The sequence below is a fragment of the Aulonocara sp. 'chitande type north' Nkhata Bay genome, linkage group LG23, assembly GCF_057382095.1.
Source record: "Aulonocara sp. 'chitande type north' Nkhata Bay isolate Kocher_YH1m ecotype deep benthic linkage group LG23, A_spYH_male_GT1.1, whole genome shotgun sequence".
NCBI classification, from domain to species: Eukaryota; Metazoa; Chordata; class Actinopteri; order Cichliformes; family Cichlidae; genus Aulonocara; species Aulonocara sp. 'chitande type north' Nkhata Bay.
The window spans coordinates 7,320,330-7,340,418 of record NC_141365.1 but is presented as its reverse complement, the minus strand read 5'-3'; the positions used below and the strand labels follow the sequence as shown (position 1 = coordinate 7,340,418).

Sequence of the window (20,089 nt, the reverse complement as noted above, 5' to 3'; positions counted from 1 at the left end):
AGAAATTTTTCTTGTAATTCTAAACAGGTAAAGCTGTATTAGTAATCTGCATTACTCTTAACATTTAATACTGTAGTATTAAATAGAGGTTTTCTTTATATTAATTTATATTAAATACATAAATGAAATTCATTAGAAATGAGGTGGCTTTTTCCTTGTAGCTTTGCTATATTCCTGCTCCAGTTCAGGTATAAATATTGTTTTTTGAAATAAAGTGTTGCTGTATTAAGAACCAAAGCGCTAATTGTAGCTGACAATTTAAAATAGAAGTTTGATAGTCTTGATTCGATTTATGAATCAAAACTTAGGAAAAAATATGCTGTGATACTACTAGGAGGTCCAAATTAAAGGCTTTTTTATTGGTGTAACAATCCTCGAATATTTTCTGTGAGAGCGTGGGCAAAAGGTTTATGGTGGTGAAATTAAATTGTGACCTGGGCTCAGGTAGATTATGACCATAACCTGCTGCAGGAGTGGGCCCTCTCTCAACTTAACGCTTTATGTTTTTGCAGGAATCTGCGCAGTGCAGAGTGATGGCAGTCACACAGAAATACACAGACCTCACCAGCAGGCCTGCGCCTGGACCTACAGGACAGCAGAAGGTCAGAAGGGAAACAGCAGCCTCCTGCCCCGAGGAGCAAAGGTCACTGACTGGGTCAGGATGAGGCTTCATCACTGTAGTGCAGAGGTGAGACACACAGTGCTATGCTAATAATCTGTTTTTGTCAACACACTTGAACTTGAAACAGTTCTAAACTACCCTCAATTAATTCCACATAAACAGATGAACTAGTTTGCTTGAAAACTTTACATTTATAATGTACATTGAATTAAGTCTTCAGAGTATGACAGTTTATGTCTTCACAGAAAAGCGGTGAGCTTTACATTCTTCTCATTCTTCACATACACCCTTTTTGTTCACTCATCTCTTGCCCTCTGCTTAATAGTGCCTGATCCAATTTGTTAGATTCTTCGGATTTGGCAGATAAGAAGGGGTGGCCACTTGTATAATCTATATTTTAATTCATGTGTCCACGCTCTTTATCCCTTTAAACATACATAGGTGGGGGGCCTTAGCCTGTTGTGTGCATAAGGTGTGCTCATGTGGAAAGACTTTCAGGGTGGCTAAGTCCCTCACTTCACTAATTCTCTCTTTTCATCTCTCTCCCTCTATGTCCTCCTCTTTCTAGTTGGCTCTTCTTTGGTCTCTATAACACCCTTTATTTTCCTGTGCTCCCACAAAGAAATACTTCTTTCTTTACTTCATTATTATTATTATTATTATTATTATTATTATTATTATTATTATTATTATTATTATTATTATTATTATTATTATTATAAAAGCTAACCCTTTTTCACCCGACTGGTAGAATTTTTAAAAATGTTCCCATCCAGTTTCTTGCATAGTTATTGGTTATTTTAAAGGAAAATGTGTGGTTCACTGTTTTGTATTTTTCCCCTCTATTAGATGCTCATCACAGTATATATCCTACTGTATTGACAGATATTTCTGGCTTCGGTTGCCAGTTACTTTGCTACCTAGTTGGCAAAACCTTGCAAGCTATGTGTTTTATAATGTTGCAGATGATGGAAGGCTGAAACCAGATGTAGGTGACTCACCCACTTCCCTCCCCACTTCCTCCTGAGTGTCGAGTGACATGACAAGATTACCTTCCCTATCCTAACAGTTGCTATAGCAGGCCATCAAGGGTGAGAACGCTGCTCAGCTCGTGCATGTTCAACCTCCTGCAGAGAACAAAGTAGACGGAGTGATGGAGGCAGTACTGGAGAGGGAAGCAGAGGGAGATGAAGCCCCTTCCATAGAGATTGAGGGCCGTCATTGGGGATAGACAGAAGAAGTGATTTTTTTTTATTTCCCTCCAGGGTTAGATGAGCGTTCTGTGACATTGGCTTAGTTCTATATCAGCATGCCCCCCAAGAGAAGAGGTTGCGTTTGAGAATCAGACAAGGGAAGATCAGAGGAGATTTCACAGCCTGTGGCTATCCTCCTCCATAGCGTTAGACCACCTCTTAAACCTCCTTTGCTTTGCTTCAACTCGATGAGGGCTGCCGGTCTACTTAGTCAATATCATATCCACGAACTAGATAAATCGATGCAAACAAGCTTTGGCTGGACATGAGCTTTAGAAGTAGAGGCATAGCTACAGGCTAAATTTGACACAGAAATGCATCAATCCAGAAGTGACACTCTTCACGTCCTCTTTGTATTCATAGCAGCAATTAAGAGCTAGCATGCACCAGCGTGCATTCATGCTGTGTTTTCCCCTCACAAAACTCCCATACACATTGTGCATTAGTTGCAATTGTTCCATAAGCAAGTGCCGGTGGGAGCATGTGTGATTTCACACATTGCAGTGTTGCTTCCACAGCTGAGCACTCTCATGTATATGGAAAGACTTGAAGAGAGGGAAGCAGTAATCCTCTCATTTACAGTACCTCAGATCTGGTGTGCCTTCTTTCTCTTTCTCTTAGTTTCTCTCTTGAACACGCAAACACACATGCACACACACACACACACGCACACACCCGCACACACACGCACACATGCACACAAACACACGCACACACAGACACCTCAGCATGTCATATCTCCTCCTGCTCAAACCTCCCACCCCCCTCCTCCATCCCAATTCAGGCTCATCTTGCCATCACCTCTCCAGCTCCGCCACCCCAGAGAAACCAATTCAGACTGTAGCTCCACACCGTCATGGCATGTTGGCCAAGGGAGATGGAGTCCTTTCAGGTTCTCGGCTACAACCTCCCTCCCTCCCTCCTCCCCTGTCGCTGCCCCCTTGCTGCTTCTCAACATTTCCTCAACATGCCTGGTGTAACAGCAGGGTAGCTAGACAGCATGATAGGACTGCTCCTGAGAATCTGTTGGAGTTATTCTGCACATTATGTGACCTTTTAAAGTTTCTACAAAATTGCATGTGGGTGTGTGTTTTTTATGATTCTGCTCTGAGCCTGCCGTTGCATGGTTAATACTGTCAGATTAGTGAGAGTGTTAGAAACAAATGAAGCCTGCATTATGTGTTTAAACAGACTGATTGTGAGGTTTATCTGTAATAGGTTATCTTTATTGGCAAAACCAAACACCTACCTCCCACCCGTGGCTTCTTAAAGTTGGCAATCTGCTCCTAACAGCCGGCTGTTTGCTGGGAATATTTTTCCCAGGCTTTCTAGATTTGTATGCAGAAACCGCGCTACTTGGCTGTTCTTAAAAGTTGATTTAAATTATACCCTCTGCATTATGCGGCTTGATAGGAAATAAATCTCTTCAAGTGAATACACTGGATGGAGGGAGGTGGTGAAAGGGGCCAAATGTGTGTTTGCCTGGGTGTGCGTTGGCACAAAGGTTTAAAGTTGTGTTAAAGTATGTTAACTGAAATTAAAGTCTGTGCTGAGGGGCTTGAAAAAGGAAAAGAGAGAGGAGGATATGGGTGTCAGGAAAACAGAATTGGGTTTAAAAACAAAAAAACTTTAAAAGTAGAATCAGCCTCTGGGAGAAAGCTGTCCATGTTAAAATTATGTGTGATATTAACTGTTAAAGAGTTCATATAGTTTACATATATGTACATTTACTGTGTAGTTTGGTGCGTGTAGTACATTCAGCAAATATAAATTACCATACAAGTTACTCACTTTGCATTGGTATTTGTTATTCTTTACCTCCTTAAAGCAGAGAGGCCTCTGGCATCTCAATGTGCACTGGCTGAATGGTGGCTGTATTAAAGATTGGTGGTGGCGAGGGTGGTGGGGTGCAGCAGGGTGACGAACAGAGCGCAGAAGGGAGGGACAGGGGTCCACTGAAAGGCAGAGTGAATAGGAAAGGGGAGGGGGGGGGCATTAGTGGCGGAGGCAGGCTGGGGGTGGCGGGGGGCCTCCATTGGTTCAATGCAACGGCCGAAGCAGCTGTGAAAAGAGGTCTCCCCTTTTTCCCACGCCCAGTACGACGCAGAAACCCTGCTTCAGCCTGCCAGGGTCAAGTCACATTTTTAATATATACACTGGGCCTGCGGACTCTCACAATGCATACGCACAGCTCATTTATTTTATGTATGCACACAGACAGACACACACTTGTATGCACACAGCAAGTAGGCAGCCTCTCAGACGGCGACAGAGGTGGGGGCCAGGAGAGAGTATTATGACACTGTTTTCTATCCCGCTGGAACCATTGTTTCATCTTGCAAATTAACAAAGTGCGAGTGCGTCCACAAACGCACATGTGCAGATGCCACCACCGCATTTGTGATCCTCTGGTTTATAGGGTTTTTTTCTAACAGAAAACACTACACTACAACACTACAAAGATTTGTGACTTTTTTTTAAATTCCTGCATGTTGATTTTGTTCTTTTTCTGTCTCTCAGTTCAGGCTTACATGCTCATGAAATTCCCAAAGTCCTCCTCGAATAGCTAAAAATGCATTTTTCTTTTAGTGTGTTCACTCTCATACCGACCACCACACTGCAGCCCCTTTCTTCTCACATGTTTACGTCTCGGCCGCCATTTACAAACTATAATCGTATTCCAGGGAAGGGGATCTAAATTCTTTGTCCTGACAGACCCCCCCCCCCCCCCCCCCCCTTTTAAAAAACATACCCCACCACCACAACCCAGTGCCAGATGCCCTTCTGTATTGTGTGGGTGCTGGGGGCAGACAGGCAGGCAGTCCCCTTCTTCTGTCTGTCTTTCTCTCTCAACCATGATGTCACCCGGTGTGTCTGTATGTCTATCAGGGCCTCGACAGGAACTTAAGTGTGGGAAGGGAAAGCATTCAGGGTCGGAGGGGTGATGGTGGTGCGAGAGGTTCAAGGAGGGGTTCAGGATTGGTGGGGGGTTTTTTTTAGGGAGGAGAGGTGGGGAGGTTGATGTGTTGGGAAGACAGTGTCTGCCCTAAGAGGTCAGTTAGTGGACTTGAGCATGGAGCAAGTGTGTGTCTCTATGTGTGTGTTTAAGGGTGGGGGTGTCGGGGGGTTCTCCTAGAAACTCTAAAGCAAAGTGGAATTTAGATGAATCTGTTCATCTGTGTCTTCTACTAATTCATTCTGGAGTCCAAACTCCTCAGTGTTATTCTCACAAAGGGCTTGAAGAGAGAGGATGTGAAGAAGAAAAGGATCGAAAAGCACCTTTTTTGTTATTATGAATTCTATCAAGTACATTCACAATTGTGCACAGATGTAGAGGATTCAAGGCAACGTGACAGCTTAAGCATAAAACATGTTGTTCTAGCATGTTGAGAATTACATTACACAAGTGTTGATTACCGAGCCGAATCACTAAATGAGTTTGATCAAATTCAAGTTCTTTTAATAATATTTCCTTCTGATTTTTAGAAATGTGGGAAGGGAAGTGCACTTGTAGACCTTCTCCAGTTTAGTTTGTGTAGGCAGTTTTAAAAAAAAATATGAAATGCAAATGAGGTCAGGTCAGGTTTTTTTTGTTGTTTTTATAAAAGCTGAATTTTATTACAGTGAATTCCCTGATCACATTTAGAACTTCTAAAATTCTGAATCCAGACTAGACAACTATATCTTATTGCAGAGGTTTAACTGCTGGACACATGCAGTTAACTTTCCCGAGGCTATATCCACACTAGTATGTATTTATTTCAGCAGGGTGCTTTAAACACAGCCTCGATCAAGAAAAGCATTTTAGCATAGTATCAGAAATAATCTGCCTTTTTCCTGACATGCCTATTTACTTACAACATGACTATTTACTTATAAATGTTGGCGTAAACATGAAGCAGAGTGTTAGTTACATGGCAAAAATATAACTGAGGATGAACAGCAATGGAAAAAAAGTCAGACTGCAAATATTTTTGGAGATTTTGTTATTGAAAGTGACACACAAATATAAGGCAATGAGGGAAAACATACATAAAGATTTATATGTGGCAATATATTAAAGGGGCACATTGTGCATTACTAAAGGAAGCCATTGCAATGGAAACCACACAAGAATAATGAGATCACTAAGCCTAGCTGCAATGTTTTGGCCTCATTTTTGTGACCGATTAGACCCAATTAGGACGTGAACATGTGTGTCTATTCCTGCATATATGAACTAAAATGTTGTTTTTAAAACTAAAACCAGGTCAGCAGCAGTTACAAATATCTCTGTTTTAGAGGTCTGAAATGCTGATGTAAACTTAGCAAAGTTTCAAAATGAAGATGAATTAGTATGGATGTACTAAAGAAGCCCTTTGTGTCTTGCACTTCTCTTTGTCCTGGATTTCCACATTACGTCATTGTAGGTTACATCGTGGTTTGCCTCTCAAATCGGTACATGGTCACTGTTAACTCAGATTTATGCTGAGCTTAAAGAAACTTTCCTCATCAAAATGTGAAAATAGCCCTTTAGAGACTCGCAATCTGCAATCTGAAGCTCGACTAGCCAACTGAAGCAAGATCTTTTATTTGAGGGACGTTCAGCTGTGATGTTGTCATTTATTCACTGTGCTATCAGCCAAGGAACTGAAACACTAGTTTTAGTTTTTAAGGTTCATATAAACAGCTTAGAAAACTCATTGCTGCATTACTGTCAGTCTAAATAATGGAATAATGTTATTTTTCTTGATTCCTGAATTGGCTTTATAGAGAATGGAGATTTTCATCTGACAGCATTAATGTGATATTTACAGCCCACCAGCAGACACAGACAACAGGCACCTTTTTCAACCGGTAAACATTTACTGGGACACAGATGCATGCCTTTGTCATTCATCCCCTTTCTGTTTGGTCTTCTGCGTTTGTATTTCTTCCACCTCTTTGCTCCTTCCATCTATTGCTTTAATACGTTTCCCATCTCTGTCTTTCTCCTACTCTCGCTCTCCCTTTCTCTTCCTGGCTGTGTGAAGAGGTGATAGTATTGGGAGACAATGGGGAAGACTCACTTAATTAGCTGGACGAGAAGATGCATTGTGGCAATTACCGTGCACAAAGGGAGGGGAAGGTATGGCTCTGTAATGCGCTGCTGTCTGTATTTGCCTGGCTGTTGTAGCCTGGAGTGCAGGCAGGTCTTTATAGGGGAGACTGAAAGCAGTAACAATGGAAGACAGGATGTACTCCACATGTAGAGCCATTTCTAGTCCTTTTACAAACAGGGACAATAGCATCTACAGTCTCTTAAAGGCTGGAAATATAGAAACTGTATGTACTCTACTGATGGATTACTGGGCTCTAAACGCACAGGTCTTGTGGCTGTGTGAAAACTAGCTATCCTGCTTTGCATCTGTGTACAGATCAGTTGTGCACATTTCATAACACCTTTTAATAATAATGCTTTAATTAGATATTATCATAAATAATTTACTGAGGCTTTACGTACGGTTGTATGCCAATAAATAGAAAAAAGAGGGCTGAACTTCTAGACAGTCTTCATAAATGATCTGCAGATACTTTCCTCAAAAAAAAAAAAAAATGGAATCAGCAAAATCCAAGGGGTAAAAAAAAAAAGGCCTTCAGACAAAGTATGTGTGGGTCCTAAGTAGACACACAAACCTCATGGACACACAAAATAAAATCAGTCAGTTTAATTATCCAAAAACTAAAAATAGTTTGGGGTAATTAATTATTTCAGCCAAACTAGTAAAATTGAGACGCCTGTTTTTGTTGACAGTTTCACAAAATTCTTTAACACTGTTGCTTTTAATTGTTGGGTAATGGTTGTCAGCTTAAACAGGCATAGTACCATTAACTAAGAGGAGGAGATTTAGATGCCAGTATGACATAGCCTTCAAACCATGCACTTGATGATGATCCCATTTCTGGATATGGGAAGTTGGGAAGTTGTTCTTCTGATGTGTATTTAAGTTAAAATAAAACATAAAATGTCCTGTGTTTATTGCTGAATGTTCTAACAACACACTGAAAGGTCTTTTTTTAATATATATTATATATATATTATATAATATATATAATATATAATTGCTTTAACTCATGGGGGTTACTGCTAATAAATAATTTTTCTAACTAATCTAGATCCCTCTACACCAACAACAACTGCAAACATCCAATACAGAGGTTCCATATGTCATACAGAGCAGTGGATGGGCTTGCAAAGTGTAGAAACTGCACAGAATTCAGATTTTTTCAGTCAAATTCACTACTATTCCTGGCGTGAGGATGGTAAGCACAAGTGGAAACGTATGAAAAGTTCTGAGCATTTGCAGATCTCGACCAAGTTGGATCACAAAGAAGTAATATAAAATTTCTGTCTAGCTCCACAGCGAAGGTTTCATGATTTTGCAGGTCCACTTCAAACACATGGAAATTATAATGCACTTACTATTACAGTATGCTGAAATACTGCTGAAGTTGCACAAATGATTCGCATATCTCAGGCTTATCGTGTGTTCTGTAAATTGTAGAAAATAGTGGCTAGTTCACTGAATGTGAAAGTTTTCTAAATGTTTTTCTACTTATAGGGAAAATGTTGGATTTCTTTTATGTGATTTTACTGGTCTGGCCCACATCGCCATACAATATATTTCATACCCCCTGATTGAATACAACATAACAACTTTGAATTTTCTTACAATCACCTTCTTAATCTTAACCTAATGAACTTATCTTGTAAATCCATCTTGTTGGGGCCCACCCTACTACATTGTGGGTTTTTCATAAACGTTACTGAAACTTTAGTGAAAAGATTTGTCTACCACTTAACCTGGTGACCCAAAATCTAAAATATTTGTAATGAATTGGGTGATAATCAAAATCGACAGTCACAACTTAAAAACTCTAAAAAGTGAACTTGACCTTGTTGGGTGGCAATGACTGTATTTATTTTCCTCTACTGTTGCCCATCTGTCTCCTTCCTTTCTATTCCTGATTGTCGTGTTGCTGTGTACCAAACTGGACATGCTTCTGCTTTCTATTTCTGACTGGCTATGAGTGGGCCGCTGCTTGGTGCCACTGAGTTTTTTTGTGTATCTATGTGTGTGTGTGGATGTGCAGGGTTGGGTCTAGCGAAGAGCATCCTCCTCTAGTGGAGTGGCCTGAGGGGATTTCTTTCATGAAGTCAGATAACATCCAGGCGACCCCCTCTTCCCTTTTTTATAAGAGTTCTTTAACCTTGATAAATGAAGTAGAGGCAGGAAGGGAGTGAGGGAGGGTGGGAGGAAAAAGTTGTGAGCTGTGTTGGGGGATGAGGCTGTGATGGAGAGAGAGAGAGAGAGAGAGAGAGAGAGAGAGAGAGAGACACCAACTCCCCAGCCGGCTTGCTCTCAGGATCAATAATGCTCGGAGAGCTGCTGAGCACTCCTGTCTGGCAGCTCTACCATAGGGGATGGAAGGAATCAGGGGAAGAGGGGGAGGATGGGAAGGAGGGAAAAGCAAGAAAAGAAGTGTTGAGAAAGCCTCTCTATCTCCTTCTTGTCACCCTATTTTGCGAAGAGGGGGAATTGAAGTGGATGGAGATGTAAAGATAGAAGGAAGCAGAGAAACACAGATGCAGGGTGGAGGGAAGCTAAAACCAGCACACCTATCCAGCTAAACCATGCCACACACCTACCTGCCCACCCGCCAGGGAAGCACACACTCCCGCACACACGTACACTTAGGTCTCCTTTTGCGTAGCCACAAGGTTACAGAGTGTCGATACAAACGCGCACAGCCCTCTGACAAATGGGATTTGGCATGTTCAATCAACAGTGCTGCCAAATCCCTGTTGTTAAGTGTTGCAGAGCCATATCTGTCTGCAGTGGGGCCAAGCTATGCTACCTGGGCCCGCTAACTGTCCCCTAAATATCCTCCATTAAACTCCTCGGTAATAGAATTATCTGCTGCATTTGTCATTGGATTTGAATGGACGTGTGTGCTGTGGCATAAATAGTGGACAGAGAGGGAGTTGTCACTTTGTGCACCTGTTATAAAAAAGGCTTTGGTACCTCCTCCAGCAGTGCCTCCAGGTCATCTGAACTCTCTTCCTTTTTTCTTTTACCCTCTTTTTCTTGATTTCCCTTCTTGGAATTTAAGTCTCTGGTCTCCCTCCTCCTGGCCTTTTTCCTGTCCTCTGTTAGACCTGATCCTTTCATCTTCTCTCCCCTAATCCTGTGCTAGAGAAGCCACCCCACACCCCCGCCTCGCTTCCCATTGCTCTCTTTTTAACTCCATGCCTCCTCTTATTTTAGTGTGTCCCTGTGCCCATTGTGTCTCTTTCGTTTCTTCTCTTTTTGCCTTCTTTATCCACCCTTTTATCATCCCTGCCTCTATATCTTCTCAGTCTCTCTCCCTGTGTCTTCCATATCACCCCTTCTCCTCTTCTCTTACCCTCGTCTATCCTTAATTAAGTTAGAGATCAGTTGACTGCCCCTATCATTGGTAGAGAGCGGGTTGGTCCTCCCATCCCAGGAAGGGGGTGTATTGTCTGTGCTGGTTGACCAGTGTAATCCTCCTCCAGGGACAAAGGGCACTACCCTTACTACCTCAGCCACCCCCAAAGGGCATTAGCCCCCTGATGAGTGCCATGCCCTGGCCTCCCCCTGCCATCCTGACAAACCAGCATCATACCGCTGGCTCTTCGCTGGTTTGGCTGCTGAGACTGAATGCAGATCACCATGGCAAGGATTTGTGTGTATGTATGATGATATCTACAGTTAAGTGTAGATAATTCATATATCATGTTCTTTCGGGAGGAGAGTATTTATTGTAGGGGTACATTATAGGGACCCTTTAATCCATATATTCTACACGGACACATCTGCTGTAAAACCACAGAGTTCTACTCTAAACCTCTACACAACCCCACATACTTCGCTCTCTTCTTCTCTTTTCTCTTTAACACACACACACACACACACGCACACATTCACACAGGGAACAAGTAGCTAGGGTTGCTATGGGAACGGTTGGTCAGAGTTTACCAGAGGGGAAACAAACAAAGTACTGTTCATGAGAGCAGGTTGTTCTGTGCAGAAGGAGCAGTGATACTCTGAGAGCAGGTGTATGTGAAAGTGCGTGTGTCCAATTGTGGGTTGCGTGCTATCATGTCTGGTAAGTGATTAGATATGTGTGTGAAAACATTCATACTGTAACCTTTCACATTTGCATCCTCGCCTCCTTTTTTTTACTACGCCTCACCTGTGTTGGAACGGCTGATGAGGTAGAGGGTGACCTTCTGATTAGGAGGTTGGGGATCCTTGACATACCAAATTCCTCCTGATGGTGTGCATGACAATTGCCTTTATAAAGGCATGGAATAAAGCGCTGTATGATAGTGTGTGAACGGGTGAATGAGGCTTGTAGTAAAAAGTACTTTAAGTGCTCAGTTAGGTTGAAATGGCAATATAGAAGTACAATTTACCTGTGCACTACCTTCATAAAATATTTGAAATTCTCAGTAAGGATGAGAATCTCAGAGTAACTCGTGGTATGATATTTAAAGTTAACATGATACAACAATTTTGCAAGAAACCTGCAGTAGTGGGTCTGATGAGTCAAATTGTCATGGGAATCAGTTTTGGATACCTGCATGTTTTTCTTTTTATTTGTTATATTTGGCACCGGTGTATTGATTACATATCAAGAGGAAGCCAGTAAAGTATTTATCCCACTCCTGCTGCTCAACGAGCCCATGTGGCAACACAGCCTTCAGTTAATTTTAATCAGAGTAATGAATTTATATGAAAAAGCAGAAAATACTCTGAAACAGACAAGAATTTTCATATTCAATTCATCTGGTAATGTCTGTCTTTCTCAGTTAATCATTTAGAACATCAAACAACAGTAAAGATTTTGATTGTGTCCAATCAGAAGTTGGAAACCTGTTAAAACAACTTTAATGTTAAGACATGAAAGAGCAGTTTTTATTGATTGACACCAAGGATTAATACTCTTATAAATTTTCTTAACTCCTAATATCTGAGAGTGGATGAAAATGTGTATTTCTTTTCTTAAGCTGTTATTATGGGGAAATTACTTAACATTTTTAACTTATTTTGGAGGCAAACTTGATGCTAACCTGTCTCTCTATCCTATCCTACTGGTCTTTCTGTAGTTAAATAATCGAATCTGAGTCGCAAGAGCAACAGCTTTTGCCTAATTTTGGTCATTTCCATTTCTTCAAACATACGAAATGCATCTAAACTCTGAAGCACCATGCAAACCTCAATTTTTCTTTCCATAAAAATGCCACCATGCAATCCATCTAGGTCCCCATCCCCTTTAATGTCTCTTTAGCCCTGCACTTGGCTGCTTGAGTAATATTTATTGCACAGTCTCTTTTAGCCTCAGTTTCTCCTTTTTATTCATTTCCCCCTGAAACAAACAAGTCCTGTGCCGCAAGGCAAAACGCATCGCCCCCCACCAACCCCACTACCTCCATCAGCCTTCCCCACCTTCTCCAACCCCTGCCCTCTTTCCTTCAGCACTGACAGATAGACAGACATACTGTTCTCTCTTTCTTTGCCTTTCACCTCTCAAACCTCCCTCCATCCATCCTGCCTGGACGGGTACAATGCAGGCGCTCTATCCTGCGGCAGGGAGAATGCAACCCTGAACTAACAATATCACCAAGGCTGCCTGAATGCCGCCGAGTCCCATTGTGCTCTGTCAGAGGGGAGTTAACACCCATGTCTGAGCCCAATGAATAGTATTATTGTGTCTGAGACATACACCGCACCCCGGGTCCCCATCCATGTCCCCGAACTCAACTCGCCTGCCCCCCCAAACTTGGCTCTCTTGTCCCAACAGTGTAGCCCCCCTCTCACGCCACTCTTGCACCCCCTTCGCTCTTTCCTTAACAGACAGCTCTAACTTCCAAAGCCTTGCCGGCCCACTGACTCTAAACCTCAGCACTTTACTTCTCTATTCCACTGGCAGTCAGCCCATGGGTTTTAGTCTGGTTTTTAGAACTGCAGAGGGGCTAAGAGAGGTGAAAAGAAGGGCTGTAGTGACTCTTGCAAGAGTATTTTGCAGATTGTGTGGTTCTGGCAGCATGTTGCAATGTGAGGTAGTGGGGGTTGAATTTGGCCATAGCTCTTTTTCTGTTGTGGAACACAATAGGACCATGGATCCTCAAAGAAATGTCTCCCCCCAACTGCTATTATCATAAGAAGAGGGCCGCTCAACCAATTTAAATAATTCTGGATGATACAAAAGCTGAGATGTTTTGTTTGGCAAGGTTTCTATAGAGCACCACTGGTCTGGCCAAAACATTCCCATTCCTTCACACTAACTGTGCCACAAGGTGGTGAAATATCCTGTCAGGTTTAACATTACTTTTGTTATTTATAATCATTAAGGGCAAATAAATATTACATTTTGCAAGCCTGTTCTGCCAAAGGAGCGGAAAAAAAGCATAGCTGTTAAAGACAAACTTTTCCCGTAAATATTTTTAATGTATTCTATTGACGCAGGAGTGATTTTTATAATGGGCCCACTCTTGCTATATTTTGCTATCTGCAGCACATCAGAATCTAATAGCTGAGAGTACCTTTGGCAGGCAGTATCTCACTGCCTGACACACTTAACTCTCAGGCCTCAAATCCCCGCAGTTTCTGCTCTCTGAGGTTAGCAGGTTCATATTACCAGCTGAGTGAGGATGCCAGAATCCTCACCCCAGACTTCTTGTTGATCAAAGACCAGGATTGACATTCAGAGTGTGTAAAATCCTAAAAGTTAAGATTAACTTGTTTTTTTCTCCATCTCTGTCTCTGGTTGTTTGTGTACAACAGGAAGAGGAGAAGGAGGAGGAGGCAGCGGAGAACGAAAAAGAGAAGCAGAGTGGGTGGAAGAATGGAAAAAGAGAAGGATAGAAGCAGTTCGAGGAGGTGGTATCGAAGCGGGTGAACCCAGAGCAGGTGAACACAGCTGTGGATCGCCATGGGCTCTCTGGCTGCCTTCCTCCTGTGGCCCCGGTGCTGCATACAGGGGTCCCGGTGAACCAGCAGGGGCCAGCCAAAGCTGCGGCAGAGTGGGCAGGCTAGGCCAGCCAAGCCAGGAGAGAGGCAGGTGAGGCGGGTGAGCCGAGCTCTCATTCCCGCCGGCTACGAGCCTCCTCGGCAGAGTGGAGCAGCGCGGAGTAGCAGAAATCAATACAGAGGAGAGAGGCTAGCAGAGGTTGCCCAGCACCGCCTGCAGGCCTCAGAGCCCAGGGACCAACCACCACTGCTCCCAGCTCCTCTTTCCATCTCTCTTTCTATCTTTCTCCAGCAGTCCCACCACCATCTAGGGCCAGGGCCCTAACCTTGGAAGTGCCCCACACGCTGTGTGTGTGTGTCAGTGCACGCACATGTGTGTGTGAAACAGAGAAAAGGGAAAGGGAAGAGACAGAGAAGCAGTCTTTGTGTGTGGTTCAGCTGGAGGGTTTTTACTTGGTCCAACACCACTTCATAAAACTTTGTCAGAGAGACGTGGAGACAGCAGGAGAGGCAGAGAAGAAGAATGAGACAGGACGTCGAAGGTCTCTTTTCTTCCACCTGCCTCCCTCTTATTACTCATTCCATCTTAACCGTTTGAATAAGGATCTGTCTGAGCAACCTGCTCAGTCCCACTTCCCAGCACAATATTCCTAAGATCTCATGAGCCAGGATGAAAGGACAATTTGAACTTTTTCTCTCATCCGCTATATCAGACACAACCTGTCTTTTCGTCTTAGATTTTCTTACCCTCACTACAGCAGCTCCCATAAGAGGATATGGCAGTGCAGTATTGATCTATAAGGTGGAAGGCGGGCCTGGGCTTTCATACCTCTCTCTCACTATGTGTGGGGAAATAGCACCTGAAGTCCACTTACCGCTGTGCAGCAGGGATCCCATGGCAGCACAAGTGAATGGCTGCTAATTGAATGAGAGATGAAAAAGACAGTAGTTTTAAAAGTGCCATGCCCTCAATCGTCTGCCTTCGTTTTCATCTGACTTTTTGTCTCCTCCACGTACGCAAAAGTCCTTCCCCACACAGACACTCACTATTCAGATGTTTAAGCTAAATTGCCAAAATAATCACAAATGAAAAGCTGGTTTGACATCAGCGTGAATGTGCAGACCTTTGTACAAAAGAGGGGAGAAACAAGTCGAATTTTTATCCAGCGATAGTGAGCGTCACGACACAAAAAGATACTGTACATGTCTGAGGGCTGGAATGACACTAAAGGACAGGTGGAGAGTTTCCCAAGAATGCAAATGTGCGGTGATTACGATGGGATTCTTATTTCCTGGTGAGTACAATGTCACGGTTTCGTTCTTCATTTTTATTAACACAAGCCACTCTGTTAGTGTGATAACCATATTGAACTAAACTAAAAGATAGCATAAGATACCATCTCTGCTCGGGGGACCACGTGTGTTTTTCAAGTGAACTCAGAACATGTTGTGTTGTAGATGATCTCCACAGTCTGCGCTGTGATCACACTGTCACCGACTGTTGGAGTAGCTCGTTGTTGTTGACTGTACCAGGCAGGGCATTAAAGCACAATTCCCCCTCGCCTGCCAATCTCCTGGCACACACAGAGAAACTGGCGCCTCTCTACATCTCAGCCTGGCAGCGATTACAAAATGGCCGATTCCTGTCTGCCAGCTGTCTCCCTCAGCCAAGATGGCGCTCACTCTCTTTTTAATGCCCGCTGTTTGCCATCTGCCCTCTAATTGTTAACGGCTATGCAAATATCTTGTAATTGCCTTTGCATGCGCTTGATACTTAACCCCTCCCCATCGGTTGTAAATAATGGTGGTAGCGTAGACGGAATAAAAAGAAACACAACCCTGTGCGGTTGCTGATTGAATACACAGCAGGAACAATTAGCAAATGAATGTTGCCTGTAGTTGCTCTGCTCTTTACTTCTCTTTAAGCTCACCTTATTCTGCATGCAAATCACCGATGCTGTTGCTTTTGATGCTAGCTGAAAAAAATAAAGCGGCACCTCGTCTTTCTGTCGCATTCAGAGACGCTCATGTGTCTTCTCATTGTGCCATATGTGGCATCTGTGGTTGGCTGCATAACCAGGGTACCCTGCCTCCTCTGACAGGCAAAGCCCACACTGTAAAGGGGAGCAGGAGCGAGGGAGAGGCATAACATAATGACCTCATTAGCATGCTCAGCACTCCCTGCTATAGGCCCTGGTGCGCCGCTGCGCCGTGGGACCCACCGGTGTACGCCCTTCTCACAGCACTCAGCATGCAACATTGTGTTCTCCCCACACAATGCGGCGCTTCATACAGGCTTTATTACGCCTTGTCAAAGCACAGGGGGATCAGGGGTATCAGTGCAGAAGCAGCAGGATACTCGCTGTGTACGTGGAACAGGAGATGTATTGGTGCTTTATGGTCTTAATGTGGTGTTAGCTGTGCTGATGGATCCTCTGTTGCTGCTGTTGTGCATTGATATGTGTGTGTTTATGTTTGTGTGTGTGCTTCTCTGCGCCCCCATACTTGTGTGCCTTTGTGTAATTGTTCGTTTCATTGTCAGCTCCCATGGCATTCGTGGCAGTTTTCACCTGTCAGTGCTAATTATTGGAAAGAGTGATCTGGTGAATCATCTATGTCCTGGAAATAGGCTATCAGCCACCCTGCAGACCTGCTGTATGGCATCTGTTGTCGTTCTGTAGCAGCGTAGCTTTTAGCTTCACAGTGAGGACTGTAGGGTGACACCACTACATATGGGCTCTCTCTCTCTCAAGAATATGACAAGATGACAGATCAAAGCATACATATTTACGTTTTTTTTGTTAAGTCAGAGAGGTTTAAGCCAACACTAAAACAAAATCGGAATTCTTTTTTCTAGATAAATCATATCTCTTAATGAATGTTTATTATTGTGAGATCAGACACAAAAGGACACATGCTGACAGTTAAATGTAGGTTTTACAGTAAAACAATTCACACAACTATTAAAAGCATAAAAAAACAGCAAAAGACCCAACAACAATAAGCACTGACGTACAAAATATAAAAATTGAAGTACCGTGGTTGTCCCCAAAATAAATTTTTTGAAATCTGTGGTGCGATTACTGCTGAAAATTTTAATAGTGTAGTAACCACTGTTGTCTTTTATCCCTCCTCAAAAGGCTGGTTCATCCCCGTTATCATCTCCTCTATCAAACTGAGGCAGTTTTAATCAAGCCTCTGTCTAATCAGTCCACAGTGACATTGATGAGACTGAGGTAGAGTGGAGCGGGTTAGGATAAAGAGCCCATGCTAGCAGTGGTTAGCCTAGGTGGGGTGACGCTACAGTATCTTTTGTGGGGAAACAGGCAGTGGAGAGGACTAAAATCCTCTCTCAGCAGGGAGGCAATAACAACCGATGCAAGCTAGATTGAACTTTTTATAGAATTTTTTGATGATGTTCCTAGGTTAATAATTTTGTCTAAATTCTTGCTTTGGAATTGAAACATACCTGGGTTTCAGAAACAGTGTAGAGGAGAGAAAATAAAAGAGGCAGAGCGAAGAAAATCAGTTTGAATTTGTTCAAATCTCTCATGCAGTCTTAAATATGGATGTGTGTCAAGTGTTTCAAAGAAGAAAGAGAGACGCGACTGGATCACGAGGAGCTGAAAGGGTGGGGCCATCGTATTTTTCGTATTCAAAACTACAAGGACGACCATATGGTATGAAAAGCAACCGATGAGCACGATACCTCACCGCATATGCCAGTCAGCCATCATAAGTGACACGTACTGGCTTATGGAAACATACTGCATGAACACACACACTTTCATGTGTTCGTTCACGCTTACTCACAGAAAAAAAATGGGGAGGAGGGGGGGCTCCACAATGCCATCCCCTGCAGAAAGCTTTTATGTTAATCACAGTTAGGGCCCTGTGTCTTACTTACAGTGTTGCAATTATGCATAATTCAACACACAGACAACAGGCAGGACAGTACAGTAGACCTTGGTTTAGGCGGCACCGCCTGTGGTTGAATGTGAGACACTAAATTGAGCAGAATAACAAGACTCGCCTTTTTCTTTTAAGGCTAAAGGATATATTGAGGTTCCAAATGTTTTCATTTAAATGTTTTTTTTGACTAATATTCATGATTCAAATAACTATATAAAGTTTCTAAATTTAAACATTACTAAAACTTTATATTAAAATCATTCTTAATAGATGATTTAACATTTTATTTAATCAGAGTGAGATCTGCTCAAATACACGAAAGATCAGCATCACTACTGTAGTACAGCATAATTTTCCCTAAATTGCATTAACTGAGAAGTTTTTAGGGCATTTTTTTGTGCAGTCTTCATTGGAGTGACTCTTATGTGGACTGTTCATTTGTGTGCGAGAGAGTGTCGTTCACTCCACTGCAGCTTTTCTCATTCTGACTGCCCATTGCTTTTTATTTGCTTAGGTATTGATTGAATGTGGTGCACCCTCTGAAGTAATAGTTGCTGAAAGCATTTACAGCCATCACTCAATTTATCCTGGCCAGTTTCGCATGTCGTTCTTTTTCTGGTTATGACCAAACAAATAAGTCATCAGTTCTGTCTAAGATCAAATTATTATTCAAGTCGAAAATGAAATGTAGACACATGTGCGCCGAGGTTGCGGCAGTAGGTAAATTTGCAATTTTTATGTGCATTTTGTGCAGTTTTTTTCTTTACTATGCTCAAATGCATGAATTTTATTTTGCAGAGATTATCGAGCTGAAGTGATCACGAAAGCTTCTAGCTGCAATTATTGCCGCGCATTCATGTTCAGCAGAAGACTGATCTCTATTCATTTCAAGCATTGCAGTTTTCTATTTAAATGACAGCCATTATTTCCTAAAAAGTGAGTCATTTAAAATATTGAACCTCTTTCAGTTATAATGATAATTAAGGTAATTGGTTGAACAGGCTAAGATCTTTTTCGGGCCATTTTATTTGCCAAGATACACTTGATAGACCAAACTAAATTCACTTCAATGATACTCAAGCAAATTCCTTATGTGAAACTACCCTTCTTAGGAAGTAATTCCTGAGTCAAGTGCTGCTGCTGTGGTTTCCTCGGAGCTGCAACACTGAGCCCCAAGTCTGATTATAGACTCAGGGAAAAACAGTCAGGCATTTATCCAAGTCACTGATTATGTCATTTCAACAGGCTGCAAACACTCAGACTGGGTAGACAGCTCTGAGGGGAGAATTATGAAGCCGGACTGGAATGGAGGCTGTATGAAAAGGAAATGAAAATGGAGTAGTGCTGTATGTGTGATTAAACTGCCTGCTTACCGGCAAAAGGCCACGCTGGTGTAACACAGGCCTGAGATTTGGCCATAATGAAAATGTGAAGGTGGTGGGGTTTGAACCCTCTGAATGATGTGTATGAGCACACACACACACACAGACACACTCTCTGGTGGCTGCACATGAGTTATATAGTGTATGTATGTGCTCAGGTTGAATGGTTTATATGATGGCCCGTTAAGAAAGACCACAGATGTAATTTGAGACACAAAGCACAGAAGAATAATTCAAGGAAAAACATCCTTCTCCAGTTAAAGAAAAAACAATTTAAAAAAATAAAAAAATTTGTAGGTGACATGCAAATTAGACCACCATGCCCACATAAATATTACATTTAACCATTTGGATTCAGAGCCAGAATCCCAGTCATGAAGCGTGGGAACAGACTAAATTAGGAGGTGAGGGGTCTGTGCGGTGGAGGGGGTTTCAGTTAGTTCACGGCCAGACACCCCAGCTGCACTGACTTCCATTCAGAAACAGGTTAAGGAGGACCTCAAAGGTCAAGGTTAGAGGGAGTGGGGGGAAAGGGGTCATCACTGCAGCATAGAGCAATATGCGTGTGTGTAGGTGTGTGTGTGTGTGTGTGTGTGCCATTCATCTGTCGTGCGTTCCTTGCTGGCTGGTTCACTTGTCTGTAAGCTGACTGCATGTTTGCTTAGTTTATAAGCTGCTTCTTATTGCCTCGCTCCAGGGACAACTTGAACAGAGAAGCAAGGGAACCCAACCCCCTTCTGTCAGCCTCTGGCCAGTTTCCAGCCGGCCCTGAGCCAAATCGAGCCAGAAATCAGACCTGCAGCCTAGTACACCCCCTGGTCAAACAACCCCCAGTGAAACGCAGTCAAACCTAGTCAGACACTTTGACAGCCCCCCCCCCCCCCCCCCCACCCCCCCGTCTGT

General features: G+C 42.8%; 1 long non-coding RNA gene across 1 annotated transcript in view; it reads left to right on the top strand.

The window, feature by feature from the left end:
* LOC147301086 (uncharacterized) overlaps window positions 1-20,089 on the top strand; it is a 37,867-nt gene that overhangs the window by 10,209 nt on the left and 7,569 nt on the right. Inside the window, exons 2-3 of the long non-coding RNA XR_015127120.1 lie at window positions 513-688; window positions 13,707-15,187. This is a non-coding gene — a long non-coding RNA (uncharacterized LOC147301086). The remainder of the gene's footprint in view (window positions 1-512; window positions 689-13,706; window positions 15,188-20,089) is intronic.